Source organism: Phoenix dactylifera, chromosome 9, assembly GCF_051530095.1.
Source record: "Phoenix dactylifera cultivar Ajwa chromosome 9, Ajwa_hap1_PhDact_Kaust_v1.1, whole genome shotgun sequence".
NCBI classification, from domain to species: Eukaryota; Viridiplantae; Streptophyta; class Magnoliopsida; order Arecales; family Arecaceae; genus Phoenix; species Phoenix dactylifera.
Window position 1 is genome coordinate 12,315,131 of NC_143198.1, and position 22,945 is coordinate 12,338,075.

The 22,945-nt window shown below is 41.9% G+C and overlaps 1 long non-coding RNA gene across 1 annotated transcript; it reads right to left on the reverse strand.

Annotated features, from left to right (window-relative positions):
- Positions 1-1,094: 1,094 nt before the first annotated feature.
- Positions 1,095-1,334, reverse strand: LOC149752839 (uncharacterized). The gene is made up of 2 exons (XR_016396335.1): positions 1,269-1,334; positions 1,095-1,212 (listed from the first exon to the last, which is right to left on the reverse strand). It is a non-coding gene; the product is annotated as an uncharacterized LOC149752839 (long non-coding RNA).
- Positions 1,335-22,945: the final 21,611 nt, after the last annotated feature.

Sequence of the window (22,945 nt, forward strand, 5' to 3'; positions counted from 1 at the left end):
CCCTGTAGTAAACACAGTGATAGTAAACCCATCACTGCCCTCCAAGCGTTTGGAGTGAGTTGCGCCGGGACCAACTGGCATACCGCCAGCAACTCATTCACAAAGCTGTGAAGAGGAAATCGGAGGCCGGCCCAGAGTGACTCCGAGTGCACTCCGATCCGGCCTACCAGAGGATCGGTTACCCGATCCCTTCGCCTGGCGGGTTCCAAATGGAACCCGTGAAGAGGGAAAAACCACTCTTCGGTCATCTCGACCTCCAGGACACTCATGGTGGATACTACTTTGCTAGGCAAAGAACCCATTACAAGAGAGGGAAATCAAAAAGAAGGGGGACCTGGAAAAGATGCCGGAGAAAAGGGACTTCGGTCTGAGGAAGGCTGGGAGAATAGGAAGCTGGAAGCAGAAGGCAATAGAAAGAGGACAGGGGGCCGGGGGAGAGTTTATATAGACCTCCCCAACGGCCCGGATCAGCGAAGAAAGCGCTGCGTCCTGGTTAGATGATAACACGTGTCGGCCTAAAAGACAGAACGACGCATTTAATTAGGGCTGGCGCTTCGAATGTTGAAGCGCCCCATCGGATCGTGCGGAAAGGCATCCGCAATCGAAGATCGTGCGGCCCCATCATGAGCCCACGACGCGAGGACACTTCGCAAAAGGTGTCCCAATAATGAGGCTCTTCGGGAAAGAAGAGACGCCGCCTATTAAAGGCTCCTCGAAGCGTTCGATAATTCAAAACGCACAGTAAATCAAAATTTTCGGAATTCGTGACGACCCAATTAAAGCTACTTCCCGCGCTCCAGCTGATAGCCAACTGGAGCTCGGAAGTCGGGGGGTAGTGTTAGGGGAAAAACCCTAAGTCATATATCCACAGAGGCGCTCGGCCGAAGAGCGCTGACCGGAAAGCTGCTCGGCCAAAGGATGCCGACCAGGAAGGCGCTCGACTAGAGGGCGCCGACCAGAGTGCGCGCCAAGAGGTGCCCAACCAAAATACGCTGCTCGGTTAGAAAGTGCCGACCAAAGACAGCGCCGAGGCGCTCTGCTAGAAGGTGCTCGCCTAAAGGGCGCCAACCAGGAGCACTTGAAGCAACCCCGCCACAGGGCGCCCCATTGGGCGACCAGCTCGGCTCGGCACTCTTGCCGAGCCGATGCCTTAACCAAATGTTCAACCTCCGCCTAAAGTCCAAGGGACTGACAACTCCTACGGCTTGCGACCTGCCACTATCTCCAAGCCATCAAGGCATAAGATCTTCGCAGGTATTCGGCACGACCTGCCATTAATGCATGAGACTCTCTCAAGTCTCCGATGCACTCAGTCATTTAATGAACACGACCCAAGACGATCTCCGGATCACTGAACCATCAGAGCGCATGGCTCTACCTGACCGCCGGTTCATTCGGTAATAAATGCACTTACCATCCACAGACCCCAGGCCCGCTACGGCCGACGGTTCAACCACTCCAACAGGTCCGATCGACCGTGACAACTCCCTGGTTCCGGTCTGATTCGGCCTTTTTTTTCCACCACGCCATTAATGGGCCAAATCGTGCCCAATTATCACATAACGGGACAAACCTCCTGTCACCTCCCAGGTAACCGAATCCTCCTATAAAAGGGAACCTGGGGGGAAGAGAAAAAAAGAAGAAAAAACGGGAGGAAAAACCCGCAGCTCTCTCTCTGTCTTCTCCACATACTCTCTTCCCTGCTCTCTCCACATACTTGCCCCCTCTGACTTAGGCATCGGAGGGCCGGCGCCGGGGAGCCCGGCCACCGGCTTTTTTGCAGGACAGGACAGGACTGGACGCACCACCCCTCTTCGGACTTGCACACCCCCCGCGGCGGAGGACGCAGCCGGCCGGCGCACCGCCGTCCGCCCCCTGCAGCAGCGGAGCTCCTCCTTCCCCGGCTTCGCGGCGGCCCCCGGGTCCAATTTCCAGCAACAGGTTCGGATGTTACCTCATTTTTGTGTGCCATGAGACAAAGGTTAGCTATTTCTTGAGGTTCATCTTTGGATAATGTCTTATCACTATCACTCCACGTTGCTGCAAACGCCTTCTTCTTCTTCTTAAATATTTTCTTTAGTAGAGGACATTCATGCTTGAAATGTTCAGGTTTCTTACACTCATAGCATATCATAGGTTCCTTTCCTTTTTCTTTTTCTGATTCTCCTCTAACTATGGGATTTCTTTGGAAGTGTGACTTCCTTCTCCTCATAAATTTGTTGAATTTTCTTGCTAGGAGTGCCATGTCATCGTCTTCTTCTTCTTCTTCTTCACTACTGTCCTCATATTCCTTTTGAGCAATGGCTTTCAAGGCTATAGTCTTCTTTCTTTGGGTTTCATCCTCATTGTGTTGCTTCATGGTCAGCTCATATGTCATTAGAGATCCAAGAAGCTCTTCTAGTGGAAGCGTGTTAAGATCGTTGGCCTCTTGAATCGCTATTACCTTAGCTTCCCATGATTTTGGAAGGGACCTAAAAATTTTTCTGACATGATCCGTGTTAGCATATGATTTACCTAAACTTTTTAAACCATTAACAATGTCAGTAAATCTAGTAAACATAGCAGTTATGGATTCATTTGGTTCCATTTTAAATAATTCATACTTATGCACCAATATATTAATCTTGGATTTCTTGACTTGATTAGTACCTTCATGGGTAACCTCAAGTCTATCCCATATTTCTTTAGTAGAAATGCAGGTTGAAATTCTATTGAATTCATTAGGATCTAATGCACAATATAAAAAATTCATTGCTTTGGTATTTAATTGTGCTAACTTTCTATCATTGTCATTCTAATCTCTCTCAGATTTAGGGATGACTACATTATCTATTATGTGTGTGGCGATGTGTGGTGCTCCAAATGTCATAATCTTATGCTTGAATAAAAATTCTCATTCTTGCTTTCCAATAGGTATAATTTGTTCCATTGAACAAAGGAGGCTTATTGGTGGATTGGCCTTCAGTTAGAGAATATCCAAAGGGGGTTGCCATCTAATCTTTTGCTCTTGATGGTTAGGTCAACAAATAAGACTAGAGCACCTGCTCTGATACCACTTGTTGCCCAGAAGACAATCCAAGAGGAGGGGTGAATTGGGTCTTTAAAAATTAAGCTATTCAATTTATACTTAGTGAAAGCTTTCTTGATTTTAAGCTGAAGCAATAATGGAAATGTAGTAAGAAAGGGAAGACAATTAAATCACAACACAAACACACAAGGTTTTATAGTGGTTTGGAGCTAACTCTTGCTCCTACGTCCACTCCCTAAGCTTCACTTGGGAATTTATTATAATCCTCAGATTACAGTCTGGTTGTTTTATGAGTTCACAATCCAACTCATTGTTTTATCGGGATCACAACGAACCTAGTTGGTTTTTCCTGGATCACCAACTTAAAACCAAACCTCAACCAACCTTGGTTGAATATAGTCCAATTCACGGGCTTGGACAAAGCCTTAACCCCTTGATTCAATCTCCTGATTCAATCAAGTTACAAGAGAAGAAATGATTGTTTTAGAACAATTACAAGCTTCTTTATACAAAAAGATATATCAATTTAAATAAAAGAGTAAAGGAAGAAAGCCTGTAAGCAAAGATGCTGCTGGAAGACTTTGGCTTCTTCTTTACTTGACCCTCTTCTGATTTGACACGAGGTTGAGGATCACTGAGGCAGCTTTGATTGGAGAGAAAGCTTTGAATTCAACTACTTGCTTTTCTTCTCTCTCTCTTTTCTTTGAATGGCCCTTGAATGCTCTTAATGAGGTGTTTGTATTGAATACTCTTTTTGGATCCCTTGAATACTTGAATAATTATTAAAAAACTGTAAGACATACCTTCATATAGCCTTCTTCCATAAAACTAGCCGTTAGAAGATAAAAAGCGCCGTTATGCCATCTCTGAAAATTCTGACAAACTAGCCGTTGGAGTCCCAGCAGATTTGGAGACGACTTGGGCAATCTGGGAGATGGCTCGCCTGAGATAGGAGACGTCTCACGCCTGTTGGGAGTCGGCTTACAATCAGGCTCTTCAAAAGTTTCCTTCTGTCATTTTTGCGAGAGACGGCTCGTGACACTTTGGAGTTGGCTCGCATTCTACCTCTTTGAAAATGACCTACTGTCTTTTTTGAGAGAGATTGCTTGCGTATGTTGGGAGACGTCTCATGTTCTGCTTTATTGAAAACAGTCTTCTGTCTTTACTGAGAGAGATGGCTCGCGTATATCGAAAGACAGCTCGCATTCTGCCCGGAGAAAAGTGTTGTTCTTGGAGACGGTTTGCGCTCAGCTGGAGACGTTTCGCGCACTGGCATGTTTGAGACAATCTTCTATTCTTACTACGGGAGTCCAGTCGCCTTAGTCATGAGTCGACTCGAGGATGTGCCAGTCCATTTTCTAAGTGCTAAAAATGTCTCGTCCACAGCGGGAGACGTCTCGTGGACTGTCCAATTGCAACTAAGGTTCATTCTAAGTGTTTAACTCATCTTAATTTCTTTGAACCTTTTTGTAATGAATTCCTCTTAAGTTTTTATATATTTTCTCCTGAAACACTCACTTAAATTCATTAGTACAATAAGGAATATACTCAAGTATTTTGGGCTCACCAAAATTAAATAGGGAATCAAACATAATTAATCAACACTAAGGCTTAAACCTATGTTTACTAGAGTATGCTCAGCCAAGAGTTTCCAGATGAAAGGAACCATGAAGAGCCTATAGTGGCTTTTGTGTTAGATATATGCCCTAGAAGCCAATATGGTTGACACATAATTAATTCTGGGACATAGTTTTGTACTTGACTTTATTATTATTGAATAAATAAAAGGCATCTTTTTATTCATATTGTTTATGTATCTATGAATCGTCCACGGAATTAATAAGATGATGATGCATATTCTCAAGAGTTGAGAATTTGAGCCATGTATCATTGGTGATTAATTTCTAAATGCTCCTGATCGATGGATCATCACAACAACGGTGAACGATCCGATGAGATCAGTGCACATATTGCTTTTCTTATGGATAGATGAGACTCGAGTCTACAGTGTGGGGACACTGAAGTAATAGTGCAAGTGCTTGCTAGAGAACAAAGGTACTGAGCATGACCAAGACAAGAAGTCACTTGGATGTCTATCCACTCGTCAGTGACTTACTTAATATTGCAGTGGTGTGACTGGTCCTTTGACCTGCGGTGCTTTGGCTACTCACAGTGAGGTTATTGTAGTTTGACTGCACGTATAAATAGTCTCTAGACATATGGGTCCATGCAGTGTAAATTGACTGCAGTAGGTTCACTGTAGGAGTAGGGTATGCACCTATATGGAATCTATCGATCTTGATAGATAAGAAGAGATCCAATGTGATTTATATGACTGAGTTCGTAAGACCTCGGCTAGGGTAGTATGTACAGTGGAGAAAGTGTTGCCCAGATAGACAACCCAAGAGGGGGGTGAATTGGGTTTTAAAATAATTATTGTAATTAAAAGACTTTGTGAGTAACTAATTAAAACTTTTGCAAGTGGATTAATTAGTTGCTATATGCAGTGGATGAAGGAAAAGGAAGAGACAATGAAACAATCACAAACACAAGCAATTTTATAGTGGTTCGGAGCTAACCCTTGCTCCTACGTCCACTTCCCAAGCCTCACTTGGGAGTTCACTATAATCCCTCGGATTACAGCCGGTTGTTTTACAAGTTCACAACCCAACTTGTTGTTTTACGAGATCACAACGAACTCGATCGGTTTTCACAGGCTCACCGACTAGAACCACCCGATTGTTTTTTCGGGATCACAATCAAACCCTTACACCGTTGGTTTTAACCTTGGCTCACCAACAAACCTTAACACCCTTGATTCAATCCCCTGATTGAATCAAGTAAGTAACAAATAGTTTGACACAAACGAAAAGGAAGCTTCTCAAAAGCGTATTTAAACAATTTAAGCAAGGAAGAGTAATAAGCCCTCAAACTGATTTTGGAGATGGAGGAAGGGGCTTTTCAAACTCTTTGACTCCTCTTGAATTTGATGTAGACTTGCTGTCAGGAGGAGAGCCTTAAATGTGAGGAAGACAGTTGGAGAGTCGACTTCAATGCACTTCTTCCTTCTTTTTCGTGTAATCACTCTAGAGAGCTTTTGGTTGGTGGAAATCCCTTTAGCTTTGAATGGAGTCTCTCTTTTTTCCTCTATTACTGTTCACTCAGGCTATTTAAGCCATTCCCAAAGAAAAATAGCCGTTAGACACAGATTCAAGGCCGTTCTGCACATTCTGCAACTCCTGACAAAATGCCCGTTGGGATCGGAGTCGACTCGCTCGATTAGGAGTCGACTCGAGTGTTGCTGGAGTCGACTAATGCTTTACTGGAGACGACTCGCCCACTGTTCAAAATTTGAAATCGAGTGCCGTCCCATTCTAGAGTCGACTCGGCTGAACCTGGAGTCGACTCGCCAATTGTCCGGAGATGACTTTCCCTTCTGGAGACGACTCGATCTTCAGGGCTTCAAAACTCATCCTCTCGATTTTACTTCCTCGAGTCGACTCGGATTTCCTTGTAGTCGACTCGGCTCTCAGAGCCGGAGAGACAGGTCTTCTATCTTTGAACTTGAACTGTCTCGGAGTCGACTCGGACTTTGCGGGAGTCGACTCGGCTCTCAGACACGAAATACCGATCTTCTGTCTTTGGAGTTGAACTGCCTCGGAGTCGACTCGGACTTTGCGGGAGTCGACTCGGCTCTCAGACACCGAAGTATCGGTCTTCTGTCTTTGGAGTTGAACTGCCTTGGAGTCGACTCGGACTTTGCGGAAGTTGACTCGGCTCTCAGACATCGAAGTTGGCTCTCTGACTTTTAGCCTTGCATTTCTCTGGGAGTCGACTCTTGCTTTCTTAGGAGTCGACCTGCCAACCGTCGGAGTCGACTCGAGTTCTTCGGGAGTCGACTCGGCTCTCAGAGTCCAAAATGGCTTCTCTGTCTTTCTGTCTGTTACTCCATGGAGTCGACTCGTACTATGCTGGAGTCGACTCGGCAAGCATCGGAGTCGACTCGAATTCTTCAGGAGTCGACTCGTTGACAGGTTCTGAGATGAATCTTTCTGTCCGGCTGTCTGTTCTCAGTCAGAGTCGACTCGTAATGTGCAGGAGTCGACTCGAGCTTGTGCCAGAGCTTCTGATACGCTTGGAGTCGACTCGTAATCTTCCGGAGTCGACTCGAGATTCAGACTTTGGTTCAAATTGAATTCCTTACTTATCCAAAGTGTATTGAACCAAAGCTAGAGACACTTGAATATAAATTTACAAATATTTGACTGAAACACTAGATTGAATTCATTAGTATAACATAAGATATACTCAAATGCTTTGAGCTCATCAAAATCAAATAGGGTTATAATCAATCACTCCACAATCTCCTACTTTTTGATGATGACAAAACATTGAGTATTTGTAAAGTGAATTGCTCAACCAAAAAGGAGATTTATAGTAAAGTTTTAAAATAAATTCAAGTGTCTAGTCATTTAATTTATCCAAAACTGAAAGGTGTGAAACAGTAAATTCTGAAGTTAAAGCTCCCCCTTTCATTTGGAATTATATAAGCCTTCATGTCATGCAATCAATTGTTTGGCTTATATATATTTAATGAGTTTGCTTTCTTAAGATTTCAGATTCTCTCCCTCAACACATGCATTCAACTTTGTTTAGATTTTCTGAATTTTCTTTTAGTGTATTGAAGCTTTTGAACTTAAATTTTTGGTTTTAGAGGAAAAATCTGCCAATTTATTCTTGAGTATGATTCAACTAATCTCCGAATATCCCTTGAATAGATTCTGGAGATTACTCCTTTAGGAGCCCCAACAGAGAGATAATGAGCCTCGAGGTATCGAATCCACTTAGAACAAATTATTTTGTGCTTTAAAAGTTTTCTTTTTATTGATTCCCATTACATGTCTATTCAATATATTTTCTCCCCCTTTTTGTCATCATAGCAAAAAGGCAGAAAGCACAGTAAGATGCAAAAACTCAAGAATGCACATTTTTTGAAAAGAAGTTCTACTCATTGTATTTATCCAAAATTAAGTACAAGTGTGATTACATATCAAGTGAGTCCTCAAGGGACTGTACAACATAAAGTAAAGAAAAATATACAACTCTAGCCCTTGCTCAGTCTAGTGTGTTTGATGACCATGCTTAGTCCCTCATTGATGTTTCCCAGTTGTTCAAGAATCTCTGAGGTGGCTCTAGACTGAATAGTTGATATGTTGTTCACACTTTCTTGGAGGGTGTCGAGCTTGAAGATCAGTGCGTTGGCTAGTCTCTCAGCACCCTGACTCTGGTTGCCTAGTTCCTTTTTGATGCTATCTCGCATCTCCCTTGTGTCGTCCTTGCGTCACTTATGTTCCAGTATTGTCCTTGAACTAGGCTTCGGATGTTGAATATCTCCGCCCTCAGATTTGCAACCATCTCTGTCACGGCTGCTAAGGAGGGTACTAGCTGGGTGGAGGGAGCACTCTGAGGACCTCGGAGCTCCCTCAGTAGGTCGTCCCGTAGCTCCCTCACGATCTCCTGCCGCAACTCCCGGAGCTGCTTAGAAGATATCCGGACCTCCAGTGGCTGAGAAGGTGGTGCAGTGGAGGGTCCGGCTGAAGTAGATGGTGCTGAAGTGGAGGGATAGGTGGGAAAATCTGAGTCATGATCAGGGCGGGGGAAGTGTCGAGTAGTAGGGTCAGAAGGTGTGGAAGTGGATGGTCTCCGTACCCAGACTCCCTCGACTCTATAGAACCCCATCCTATGGAGAGTCCCCTCACCCATTCGGTCAGTGTGACGCAGTGAGCGAGAGGGTTCTCCCTCAGAAATAGGAACCCCTAACTCCCTAAAGATGAGGGTGAATAGCATACCATACGGGAGACTCAATCTAGGCTTATCTAATGGTTCACAGATGTATCTGTAGATGAGTTTTGGAAAGTTGATTGGAGTATCTTGAAGTATGTAGAACATCAGGGCTAGGTCCCTCTCAGACACAAAATCAAAATGGCCTGTCTTGGGAAAGAGGGTCCTAGATATGATACTTAAGAGGAGCCGCATTTCAGCTGATAGCTGATTTGCAGACACCTCTTCTAGGGGGGACTGAGGTGGACTCTCTAGTATGGCCGTAAGGGCCTCAGTCCTATCTGCGGGGTGAGAGGGAGACACCCCTACTTGGGGAAGATGGAGGACTTGAGCAACGAAGTCCTCCGAAATAAATATAGGGACACCCGCTAAAGTTCCCTGAATACCACCATTACCCCTAGCTACAGTACCATAAAATTCCCTAACTAACCCCGGGTAAGTAGGGAGATCTAGGGAACAAAACCTTTCTAACCCTTGAGCCCTTAACCGATGCCCTAGGGTAAAGCCTTCCCGGGAGAGGAGGTCAAAGTTGACTTTTCTCTCGGTGGAGACCGCCTTCCCGGCGCACGGACGCGAGGGAACCGGCCTCGGCGGGGAAGGAACCGGAGGTTGTGGCCTCGCGAGTTCATTCCGAGCCTTTGACCGTCGCTCGGTGCCGCTCGCAGAATGGGGCCTTTTCCGGCTCGGGACAGTGGCTTTGCGAGGCATCCTAGACCTAAGAAGGGGGAAAGGACATGAGGGACGGAGGGAAACTCGACGGAAATGGCCTAACAAGGGTCAGAGATGAGGTCGGAGACGACTCTAGGGTTTTTGAAACAGTGACGGCGGTGAATAGAAGTGTCGATTGAACATTTCGATTAGGGTTAAAACATCGGATTCTCGACCTCGAGTCGACTCCAGTAAGTCGCGAGTCGACTCAACCTCGAGTCGACTCCAAAATATGCGCGAGCCGACTCCCCCCATGATGCCATCGACCTCGAGTCGACTCCGAAATATACGCGAGTCGACTCCCCCATGAGCCGACTCTAAAATGTATCCGAGTCGACTCGAACTCTGGCACGCACCCAAAAATCATGTTATTTTCGTGCCACTAGAGATAGTTATAGACTTATCCATGATTTAGGAGCTGAATTGATGATCATAGATAAGAAGTCCTATGTTTACCTTAGACTAATCCTCAAAATCTATGAATTAGAGGAGAGTATCACGAGAATGGATCAATCACTCCTAACCCTCTTCTATGTATGCAAAATCGATCCTCACATAGGGGTTTTGTGAAGATATCAGCAAGTTGATCATCAGTACACACAAATTGAAGTGTCACATCACCATTCAGTACATGATCTCTTATGAAGTGATGTCTTATCTCAATATGTTTAGTTTTTGAGTGCTAAATTGGATTCTTAGTTAGATTAATGGCACTTGTATTATCACAGTTAATGGGAATTTTATCTTGTTTAATGCTATAATCTTCAAGTTGTTGTTTAATCCACAAGATTTGAGCACAGCAACTCCCGGCAGCAACATATTCGGCTTCAGCTGTAGATAATGCAACCGAGTTTTGTTTCTTGCTAAACCAAGAGATTAAATTTTCTCCTAAGAATTGACATGATCCGCTGGTGCTTTTTCTATCAAGTTTACAACCAGCGAAGTCTGAATCAGTGTACCCAATTAAATTTATGCTTGAATCTTTAGAGTACCATAGACCTATGGTTTTTGTTCCTATTAGGTATTTAAAGATTCTCTTAACAGCTATTAAATGTGATTCCTTAGGATTAGATTGATATCTAGCACACATGCATACACTAAACATGATATCAGGTCTACTTGCAGTAAGATATAATAAAAATCCTATCATACCTCTATACATCTTTTGATCTACTGACTTACCTGATTCATCTTTATCAAGTTTGCATGACGTACCCATGGGTGTGCTGATTGGCTTGTTTCCTTCCATATCAAACTTCTTGAGCATCTCTTTGATGTATTTCGCTTGACAGATGAAGATGCCCTCCTTCGATTGTTTGATTTGTAGCCCGAGGAAATAGTTCAGCTCTCCCATCATGCTCATTTCAAATTCATCTACATCAAGTCAGCAAATTCTTCGCAGAGGCGATTGTTAGTAGCACCAAAAATAATATCATCAACATAAATCTGCACTACTAATATTTCTTTGTTTTTCTTCTTTAAAAACAGTATTGTATCTACATTTCCTCTAGAGAACTCATGGTCTAATAGAAATTTGCTAAGTCTTTCATACCAAGCTCTAGGAGCTTGCTTTAGACCATAAAGTGCTTTATTTAGTTTGTAAACATGATTGGGGTATTGATGATTTTCAAAACCAGAAGGTTGTTCTACATACACCTCCTCATTAATATACCCATTCAAAAATGCACTTTTTACATCCATTTGAAATAATTTGAAGTCTTTAGAGCATGCAAATGCCAGTAACAATCTAATTGCCTCAAGTCTAGCTACAGGAGCAAAGGTTTCATCAAAGTCTATACCTTCTTCTTGATTATAGCCCTTTGCTAGTAGTCTAGCCTTGTTCCTAATCACAATTCTATTTTCATTTTTATATATCCATTTGGTACCTATTATTGAATATTCAGAGGGTCGTTCAACTAGGTTCCATACCTTGTTTCTAGTAAATTGGTTTAGTTCTTCTTGCATTGCATTTATCCATTTACATCCTTTTCAGCTTCTTCTATGTGTTTAGGTTCAAAGTGTGAGACAAATGCTAGATGATTATTTAAGTTCCTAAGAGATGCTCTAGTCCTAACAGGTTGAGATGGATCATCTAAAATTAATTCCTTAGGATGCCCATGAGCATACCTCCAAGCCTTAGTCAGCCAATGATCCACAATTGCCTCTTGGCTTGTTGATGCATTTCCAATTAGTTTTTGTTCATCTTCTTGTAATGTCATCTCATCAATCTTTTCTTCAAGAATTTCTGCATCATCATCAGGAACAACTCTCTTGCTAGAAGAGATATCACTAGTATCATCAAAAACAACATGTATAGACTCTTCAATAACAAGATTTCTTTTGTTAAATACTCTATATGCTTTACTTGATGTAGAATATCCCAAAAAGATACCTTCATCAGATTTAGAATCAAATGTACCTAAGTTATCCTTCACATTATTATGAATGAAACACCTACATCCAAAAACATGAAAATAGTTTACTTTGGGCTTTCTATTTTTCCAAAGTTCATAAGGTATTTTCTTTATAATGGATCTCAATAAAACTCTATTTAATATATGGCATGATGTATTAATGGCTTCTCCCCAAAAATACTTAGGGAGGTTACTTTTACATAGCATGGTTCTAGCCATTTCCTCTAGGGTTCTATTCTTCCTTTCTACAACTCCATTTTGTTGTGGTGTCCTAGGTGCAGAAAAATTATGAGTTATCCCCTTTTTACTACAAAATTCATCAAATAGATGATTTTCAAATTCCGTTCCATGGTCACTTCTAATAGCTATGACTGAAGCATCTCTAGCATTAGTTACTTCCTTATGAAATTTCAAAATACTGAAAATGCTTGATCTTTATGAGCTAAAAACATGACCCAAGTATATCTAGAAAAATCATCTACAATAACAAGACCATATTTGTTTCCACCTAGACTTGTGGTTCTAGTTGGTCCAAATAGATCCATGTGTAGTAGTTCAAGAGGTCTAGAGGTAGAGACACAATTTATGGATTTAAAGGAGTTCCTTGATTGTTTGCCATATTGACAAGCTTCACATATTTTATTTTTCTCAAATTTTAGTTTTGGCAAACCTATTACAGAATCTCTTTTAACTAACTTAGATATTGTATCCATACTTGCATGTCCTAATTTACGGTGCCATAACCAACTTGCATCATTCTCCTTAGTATCACTAGCAACTAAGCAAGGACTGTTTTTAGCAAGATCATCTAGATCTACTACATAGACATTTCCACGTCTTATTCCTTTGAATACTAAGCTATTATCAATTGAGTTGGTTATGATGCATAAGGATTGTTTAAACAAAACATCAAAATCCTTATCACATAATTGACTTATGCTAAGTAAGTTATGTTTAAGACCATCTACTAATCGTACATTATAAACAAAGGTTGAGGAGGTGATTTGTACTTTACCTATACCAACGATGTGACCTTGGTTATTGTCTCCAAATGTCACTGCACCTCCCTTCTTAGGCTCAAGGGTGAAGAATTGGTCTTTGTCACCCGTCATGTGTCTTGAGCAGCCACTATCCAAGTACCAACAGTTTTTGTCGACCTTGGCTGCAAGACACTCCTACACAAGGAAATCATACAATTTTAGGTACCCAAGTTTTCTTGAGTCCTTCATGGTCAGTAATGTTGGTTCCTTTTGGAACCCAAACCCTTTTAATTTTTCCTTTAGCTTTTCCTTTTCTATGATCACACATATTAGCTTTATGTCCTATTGTTCCACAGCAAAAACAGGTTATTTTCTTAGTTTTGCTTTCCCCTGCTTTTACAAAGAAATTACTAAGGTGCTTTTGCTTATTTTTAGGTTTATACCCTAAACCAGCTCTATTGAACACAGCTCGTTGACTATTAAGTATCATTTCCAATTTTTCAGAACTATATGTAAACTTTTCTACAAAAGGTTTGTACTTTTCAAGTTCTAGTGCCAACTTTTGTTTTTTTGTTTTTAGTGCATTTAAGTCTTTTGTGAAATTATCTCTAATAGTTTGTTTATCCTTTTTAAGTTTAGAAATTTCCTTGGTTAGTTTTTCGTCATCTTTAATTAAGGTATTAGTTTTTTGAATTAACATTTGCTTGCTTGTTTTAAGTTCTAAATTTTCTTTAATGATAAAATTCTTATCCTTAACTAATTTATCGTATTTATGGAGGTGAGATTGATTGGTTAGTTTTAGCTCTTTATTCTTAAGATTTATTGTCTTATATTCATCCATTAATTCATTAAACGCATCATACAATTCATCAAAGGTAAAATCTAAATGCGTTTCAGATGTTACCTCATTTTCGTTTGCCATAAAACATAGGTTGGCCTTTTCTTCTTGTTCCTCATCCGATGATGATGATGATGAATCGGAGTCCGATAGGGTGGAGATGAGGACTTTCTTTTTCTTGTACTTGCTAGCCTTCTTGAGCAAAGGACAGTCCGCTCTGAAGTGTCCCAGCTTCTTACATTCGTAGCATCCGATTTTCTCATTTTTTCTTTCCTTACCTTTATCCTTGTAATAGGAACTTGAGGGACCTCTCCTTTGATAAAAGGACTTCTTTCGGTTGATGAATTTTCTGAACTTACGCACGAGAAGAGCCTCATCATCATCTCCCTCATGATCTTCTTCTTTACTGCTGCTACTACAAGATAAATCCTTGTTAGAAGAAGTAGATTTGAGAGCTATTACCTTTTTCTTATGAGAGGATTCTTCTTCGCTGTGTTGTTTCATTGTGAGCTCGTGCGTCATTAGGGATCCAAGAAGCTCCTCAAGTAGAAGCTTGTTCAAGTCCTTGGCTTCTTGGATTGCCGTCACCTTGGCCTCCCATGACCTTGGCAAACAACGAAGAATCTTCCTGACAAGGTCACTATTAGTATAATTTTTGTCAAGGCTTTTTAGGCCATTGACAATGTCAGTAAATCTAGTAAACATGCAAGTGATAGTTTCATTGGAATCTATCTTAAATAATTCATACTTATGAACTAATATATTTATTTTAGATTCTTTTACTTGATTTGTGCCCGCGTGGGTCACTTCAAGTCTATCCCAAATCTCTTTTGCAGAATTGCAAGTAGAGACTCTATTGAATTCATTCGGTCTAAAGCACAATAAAGCACATTCATTGCTTTGGCATTTAGTTGTGCCTTTCTTATATCATTGTCATCTCAATCCTTTTCAAGTTTGGGTATAGTAACACCCTCTACAAAAATTGATGGGATGTATGGTCCGTTAAGTATGGTGGTCCACATCTCATAGCCTTGTGCTTGGATAAATATTCTCATCCTAGCCTTCCAATATGAGTAGTCGGATCCATTGAAGAATGGTGGTCTATGGGTGGACTGGCCCTCAATATGAGAAGATCCAAATGGGGTTATCATTTTGATCTTTTACTCTTTTGGTAAAAGAGTTCCGGCTCTGATACCACTTGTTGCCCAGATAGACAACCCAAGAGGGGGGGTGAATTGGGTTTTAAAATAATTATTGCAATTAAAAGACTTTGTGAGTAACTAATTAAAACTTTTGCGAGTGGATTAATTAGTTGCTATATGCAGTGGATGAAGGAAAAGGAAGAGACAATGAAACAATCACAAACACAAGCAATTTTATAGTGGTTCGGAGCTAACCATTGCTCCTACGTCCACTCCCCAAGCCTCACTTGAGAGTTCACTATAATCCCTCGGATTACAGCCGGTTGTTTTACAAGTTCACAACCCAACTTGTTGTTTTACGAGATCACAACGAACTCGGTCGGCTTTCACAGGCTCACCGACTAGAACCACCCGATTGTTTTTCCGGGATCACAATCAAACCCTTACACCGTTGGTTTTAACCTTGGCTCACCAACAAACCTTAACACCCTTGATTCAATCCCCTGATTGAATCAAGTAAGTAACAAATAGTTTGACACAAACAAAAAGGAAGCTTCTCAAAAGCGTATTTAAACAATTTAAGCAAGGAAGAGTAAGAAGCCCTCAAACTGATTTTGGAGATGGAGGAAGGGGCTTTTCAAACTCTTTGACTCCTCTTGAATTTGATGTAGACTTGCTGTCAGGAGGAGAGCCTTGAATGTGAGGAAGACAGTTGGAGAGTCGACTTCAATGCACTTCTTCCTTCTTTTTCGTGTAATCACTCTAGAGAGCTTTTGGTTGGTGGAAATCCCTTTAGCTTTGAATGGAGTCTCTCTTTTTTCCTCTATTACTGTTCACTCAGGCTATTTAAGCCATTTCCAAAGAAAAATAGCCGTTAGACACAGATTCAAGGCCGTTCTGCACATTCTGCAACTCCTGACAAAATGCCTGTTGGGATCGGAGTCGACTCGCTCGATCAGGAGTCGACTCGAGTGTTGCTGGAGTCGACTCATGCTTTACTGAAGACGACTCGCCCACTGTTCAAAATTTGAAATCGAGTGCCGTCCCATTCTGGAGTCGACTCGGCTGAACTTGGAGTCGACTCGCCAATTGTCCGGAGATGACTTTCCCTTCTGGAGACGACTCGATCTTCAGGGCTTCAAAACTCATCCTCTCGATTTTACTTCCTCGAGTCGACTCGGATTTCCTTGGAGTCGACTCGGCTCTCAGAGCCGGAGAGACAGGTCTTCTATCTTTGAACTTGAACTGTCTCGGAGTCGACTCGGACTTTGCGGGAGTCGACTCGGCTCTCAGACACGAAATACTGATCTTCTGTCTTTGGAGTTGAACTGCCTCGGAGTCGACTCGGACTTTGCGGGAGTCGACTCGGCTCTCAGACACCGAAGTATCGGTCTTCTGTCTTTGGAGTTGAACTGCCTTGGAGTCGACTCGGACTTTGCGGGAGTTGACTCGGCTCTCAGACATCAAAGTTGGCTCTCTGACTTTTAGCCTTGCATTTCTCTGGGAGTCGACTCTTACTTCCTTAGGAGTCGACCTGCCAACCGTCGGAGTCGACTCGAGTTCTTCGGAAGTCGACTCGGCTCTCAGAGTCCAAAATGGCTTCTCTGTCTTTCTGTCTGTTACTCCATGGAGTTGACTCGTACTATGCTGGAGTCGACTCGGCAAGCATCGGAGTCGACTCGAATTCTTCAGGAGTCGACTCGTTGACAGGTTCTGAGATGAATCTTTCTGTCCGGCTGTCTGTTCTCAGTCGGAGTCGACTCGTAATGTGCAGGAGTCGACTCGAGCTTGTGCCAGAGCTTCTGATACGCTTGGAGTCGACTCGTAATCTTCCGAAGTCGACTCGAGATTCAGACTTTGGTTCAAATTGAATTCCTTACTTATCCAAAGTGTATTGAACCAAAGCTAGAGACACTTGAACATAAATTTACAAATATTTGACTGAAACACTAGATTGAATTCATTAGTATAACATAAGATATACTCAAATGCTTTGAGCTCATCAAAATCAAAAAGGGTTATAATCAATCACTCCACAGAAAGAGTTTTTCATTTTTGAACTTAAGTCGAATAAATCTTAACATATAACAGACGATGCGGTTTGACGAGTTGCCCATGACCTCCATCTTATAGGGATCCACGATAGAAGGACTGTATCATACGATAACTGCACCTAGAGGTTCATCATTCCATTCTGCTGGGTAGCCACTACATGCTGCTAAATGTCACTGGTGGATGGTGAGACTTACAGAAAATATCTCGATGGTCGATAAACCCTAATGAGTTGAGTTGGAATTGTTCGAACCCATTGAAAGAAGTTTTCAATGATATTGTGATAGAGATCACAGTATATCTCACTACCAGACAGAATAGAACCTATGGGATCACACACATTAGAAGTATTGACTGATCCGATGGTTGAATTGTGATTGTGAATCACAAGAAATCAATTCGGTTGATAATTAGTTGAAGAAGGAACAATGGAAATTAATTAATTAGACTTAAACGCGAATCCTACTTGAAGTAGAATTTCTGAAATCCTAATTGGATTAGGATTGGGAGTCCTACTTAGAGTAGAATTCCTACAATCCTAATTGAATTAGAATTTCAAATTCGAATTTGAGTCCTACTTAGAGTAGGATTCCCAGAGTCCTAATTAGATTAGGACTTCGGATTCAAATTAAAGTCCTAATTGGATTAGGACTAAAACTAAATAAGTCCTAATTGGATTAGAATTTCTTAAGTCTTAATTAATTATTAATCTAATGAATTAACATGACTCCTAATTGGATTAGGATTGAAGAGTTCAATTGAGTCATAATTCATTTGAGTTCTAATTGGATTAGGACTTGCATAGATTAAACCTAAAATGGTTCATAATTTGGTTAAAGCCTAATCAGATTAGGACTAAACCAAATAGGGGCCTCCTAATTCTCCTTAGAGGAGGACTAGGGCAACATAAGAGGGAGGGGCTCACGCCCCGCCTCCTTTTGTTTCTTGGTGCGGCAACACAACAGGGGCTGACACCCCTCTTAGGAATTTAATATGAAGCTCCTAAATGTTAGGAGCTCCACATCCTTTTTAAGGAGAAGAGGGGGCAGCACCTAGGGCATTCAAGCCCCTCTCCTTTTCAGCCGTACGCCCCCTCTCCTCTCCTCTTAGTTTTAGCCGCAAGCCACCAAGGAAAAAGAAGAGAGGCGTGCTCCTTTCTTTCCTCTCTTCTTAAGCTCCAACGCAAAGAAAAAGAAGAAGGCTGCAAGGGCTTCATTCTTCTTCCTTTCTATATCCTTCTTCTTCCTCCTCCCTCTGGCATTCAAGAGTTGATTGAAAGGGAGGTGATCAGCCAGCAAAATATATCTCTGCAAGGGAGCTAGCACCCCGGGGAGATAAAGAAGCTTTGATCGGTCCTCTGCTTCGTGTGAATACCCGTAGAGGCCGGACATGTGTGCGGCTTCAAGCGAACCTTCATGCTAAACCACGAACTTCAGTTTGCGGTGATCATCTATCCGCACAAGGTGAAGATTTGATTTTCTTAATAGTTTTTAAAAGTTTTAATCCTAATCTATCTACGAACGGTTTTTGAAAAACGTTCCTAGGATGAACGTCAATCCCGCGCATTCCCCTTCCGCTGCAATCTGATTTTTGAAATTTTTGCAGCATGGGCGGATTTCCAACAGTGGTATCAGAGTCTAGGCTACGTAGATTACGATTAGGATTGAAGGGATTAAGACATATTAGATCTGAAAATTGAATGATTATGCTTGCTGATTTTTCAGTATGTAGAATTTTCAGGTTGCTGATTTTTCTGCATGCTGAATTTGATATGCATAGATTAATGATTCTGTTGTGTTATTAATGTGATTACAATTATTTAGAATCATATCTTACATGATCAACGGCTCATGAGATGATATAATCTATTAAGTTTCGGATCTGTAAATTATATTTATGCATGTGATGCGAATGGTGATGATCATGGATGACCCTTTTTGTGAATGTGCTGAAATGTTCTGCGATGTTCTGTGATGTTATGTGATAGCATGTAATTCAGTTTTTCAGATGCCTGCGAGCATCTTAAATTCATGTATTAGAGACCTACGTGTCTCATAAAAAAGGGTTGTAATTATTCTTTTATTTTTGAATTTTATGTGGGATGTAATCTGTGATGTATGTTGCACATCGATGGTTGATCGATGCATGCCTCCTGCAAGCAAGCCTTGCGCGGATCGATATCAAAGGTTGATTGAAGATGGATCAAGGAGTTGATCACAACTGGACCTAAGGGATCAAAGATCGAGTCAAGAGTTGAAGATGATCTAACCAATTGACGTGCATGTGCTTGTACTTAGACCCATCCTGGATCCATGATCATCACCAGTTACATTTATTTTGTTAATGTTTATGCCTATGCATAGCGGGTAGATAGATATATGCATGAGATGTAGATAATCAATCGAAAAGGACCTAAACTAAAACCTCCTCAATCAGTCGAGAGTGAGCCAATATGAGCGAGTCATATTAGATTAATTGATCTAATTGGTGTCTAGGAAAGCATGAAAGGTGGTTATTTAATTAGGACCTACTCTCCGAGTAAGGGGAGCCTCCCACCTGCTTACCTGGCCAATTGTTCGATTACCTCTTATGAAGAGCTCAAGGTTGCAAACACTAAGACATGATTATACAATATTAAATCCATAGGTCTTCTACCGTAGTAGAGCTGCTAAGGTCTTTCTGGTGTTGACTTATCTCGGTTGGACACAGTGGACAAGTTGTATCGGAGGATTGGACCTCTCTATAGATATGAGATGTTGTAGGGTAAAGATGGGGTTGGGCACTAATAACTGTTTGGTGAGGATCCAATGACGACTTTATTTCTACGGTTATACGGTGGGTCTGACTTAACTAAGGAATGTGACCAATAACTATTAGGTGAGGTCTTCATGACTTAGAGACCAAGTAGCACCGCAACATGCTTGAAAAGTATTGTACAAGAGTTGTACACTCATCCATTTATGTGTCACCAATAACTGTTAAGTGAGGTGGCATGTAAATCGGTGGGACTGCAATACCCACTAGAAACCCTAGTCGCGTAGGACTTCCGTTTTCCTACCAGAGGAGTTTAAGGGATTCGAGAAAATAGTGAGAGGTGTATTTGTTCTAAAATACCCTAGAACAAACTAAGATCAAGTACAAAGTCTAACTAGAATCTTTACTCTCTACAGATTACAATGTCAGCTTCTAACCCTTTGACCCGTATCCTGGAGACCAACCGACTGACCAGACCAAATTACAAGGACTGGCTTAGGAACCTCAAAATCGTTCTGAATTGTGAAAAACTAGGCTATATACTCGAAAGAGATATCCCCAGACTACCGGCACGTCCTACTGATGATCAGCGTGAGACGTATCAAAAGTGGACGGATGATGACGTTAGGGTCAAGTGCTACATCATGGCATCCATGTCCAATGAACTCCAATGCCAGCATGAGAATATGAAGACTGCTAGGGAGATATTGGCACACCTGCAAGAGTTGTATGGTGAGCAGAGTCACACAGCTCGTTTCAAAGCGTCCAAAAGGCTCTTCAAAGCAAAGATGTGCGAGGAGCAGTCTGTCCATAATCACGGTCTGATTATGATCAAGGACCTAGAGGAGCTTGAGAAACTCGGTATGAACATGCACAAGGAATTGCAAATAGATCTGATCCTGCAATCCCTTTCTGATTCATTTGGACAATTTATAGTAAACTACCACATGAATAAGATTGAAAGCACTAAGACTGGGTTGTTAAATATGTTGGTAACTGCTGAGGAAGCCTTGAAAGGTTCAAGGGGTACTGTCCTTGCTGTTGAGTTGACTTCTGGTTCCAAGAGAAAGTCTACTTGGAAGAAAAAGAAGCCAACGAAGAAGCAGAAGAAAGACAAGAAGCCAAAGAAGGAAGTTCAAAAGAAAAGGGCTAATGACAAAGGAAAATGTTTCCACTGTAATATCGACGGCCACTGGAAGAGGAACTGCCCTGCGTATCTCGAGAGCCTAAAGAACAAAAAGGCAGACACACCTTCAGAAGGTATGTTAGACTTACTCGTAATTGAAACTATTCTTGCGGTTTCTTCTACTTCTAGTTGGGTTATAGATTCTAGTTTTAGTGCTCATTTGTGCACTACTATGCAGGGTCTAAAGAAAAGTAGAAGGCTAGCGGAAGGTGCGGTAACCCTTCGAGTTGGCAACGGGGCAAAAGTTGCTGCTGTGGCTGTGGGCACCTATCCTCTGCGACTACCGTCTGGTTTTAGTTTATTACTTAGAGACTGTTATTATGTACCTTCTGCTAGCAGAAATTTGATTTCTGTTTCATGTCCAGCACAGGAAGGTCATATTTTTATATTTGACAAAGACTGATGTTCTATTTATTTCAGAAATAAAATAGTCACACGAGGTTTTATGATTGACAGTCTCTATCATTTGCATATGGATGTATCTATAAATGTGTCTGAGCAAGAAGTGAGTGCCAAAGGATCCAAGAGATCCAATGATGAAATAAACTAGAAGTATTTGTGGCACATCAGGCTTGGTCATATTGGAGAGGACAGAATGAACAAAATAGATAAAGATGGGCTTCTCGGCTCATTAACTTTCGAGTCATATCCAGTTTGCGAGTCCTGTCTTAAAGAAAAAATGGCCAGATTGCCCTTTGTAGGACATGGGGAGAGGACCACTGAAATACTTATCCTAGTACACATAGATGTGTGTGGCCCATTCGATATGCAAGCCAGGAGTTGTTATTCGTACTTCATTACCTTTATCGATGATTATTTACGGTATGGGTATGTGTATCTTATGAGACACAAATCTGAATCTTTTGAAAAGTTCAAAAAGTTCAGAAACAAAGTAGAAAAATAAACTGAAAAATCCCTTAAGGCACTTCGATCAGATCGAGGAGGAGAATACCTTAATGAGGAATTTCGAGACTATCTCAAAGAGAATGGCATAGTCTCACAATGGACTCCTCCAGGTACACCTCAACTCAACAGGGTGTCAAAAAGGAGGAATCGGACTCTATTAGATATGGTTCGATCCATGATGAGATTCACTGATTTACCTATATTTCTTTGGGGAGATGCCTTACTTACCACAATTTATCTACTGAATAGAGTTCCCTCTAAATCCATTCCCACCACACCGTATGAAATATGGCATGGTAAGAAACCAAGTCTTGGTCATCTCTGTTGGGAACCCGCCCATGCCGCAGAAAATTCAAAAAATTTAGATTGCAGCGGAAGGGGCATGCGCGGGATTGACGTTCATCCAATAAACGTATTTCAAAGACCGTTCGTAGATAGATTAGGATTAAAACCTTTTAAAACAATCAGGAAGATCAGATCTTCACTTTGTGTGGGTAGATGATCACCGCAAACTGAAGTTCGTGGTTTAGGAAGAAGGTTTGCTTGAAGCCGCACACGTGTCCGGCCTCTACGGGTATCCACACGAAGTAGAGATCCGATCAAAGCTTCTTTGTCTCCCCGGGGTGCTAGCTTCCTTGCAGAGATAATTTTTGATGGCTGATGTCCTTTCTTTGAATCAACCCTTGATTGTGCTTGGGAGGAGGAAGAAGAAGGAGGGATCTTGAAGAAGAATCAAAGGCAAGACCCAGCCTTTTTCTTTTCGCTGTGTTGGAAGAAGGAAGGGAGGAGGAGGAGGCCGCCAAGACCTTCTTATTTTCTTCCTTGCTTGCAGCTGAAGACCAAGAGGAAGGAGGGGTGTACGGCACAAGGGAGAGGAGTTTTCCAATGCCCTAGGTGCTGCCCCTTGATCCCCTTAAATAGCTTGTGGAGCTCCTAACTTTTAGGAGCTCCAGACTAATTTCCAAGAGGGGCGCCGACCCCTCTTTGCTTTGCCGCACCAAGGAGAAAAAGAGGAGGGGCATGCACCCCACCCTCTTGGTTAACCCTAGTCCTCCTCTAAGGAGGATTAGGAGGCCTTCATGTGGCTAAGTCCTAA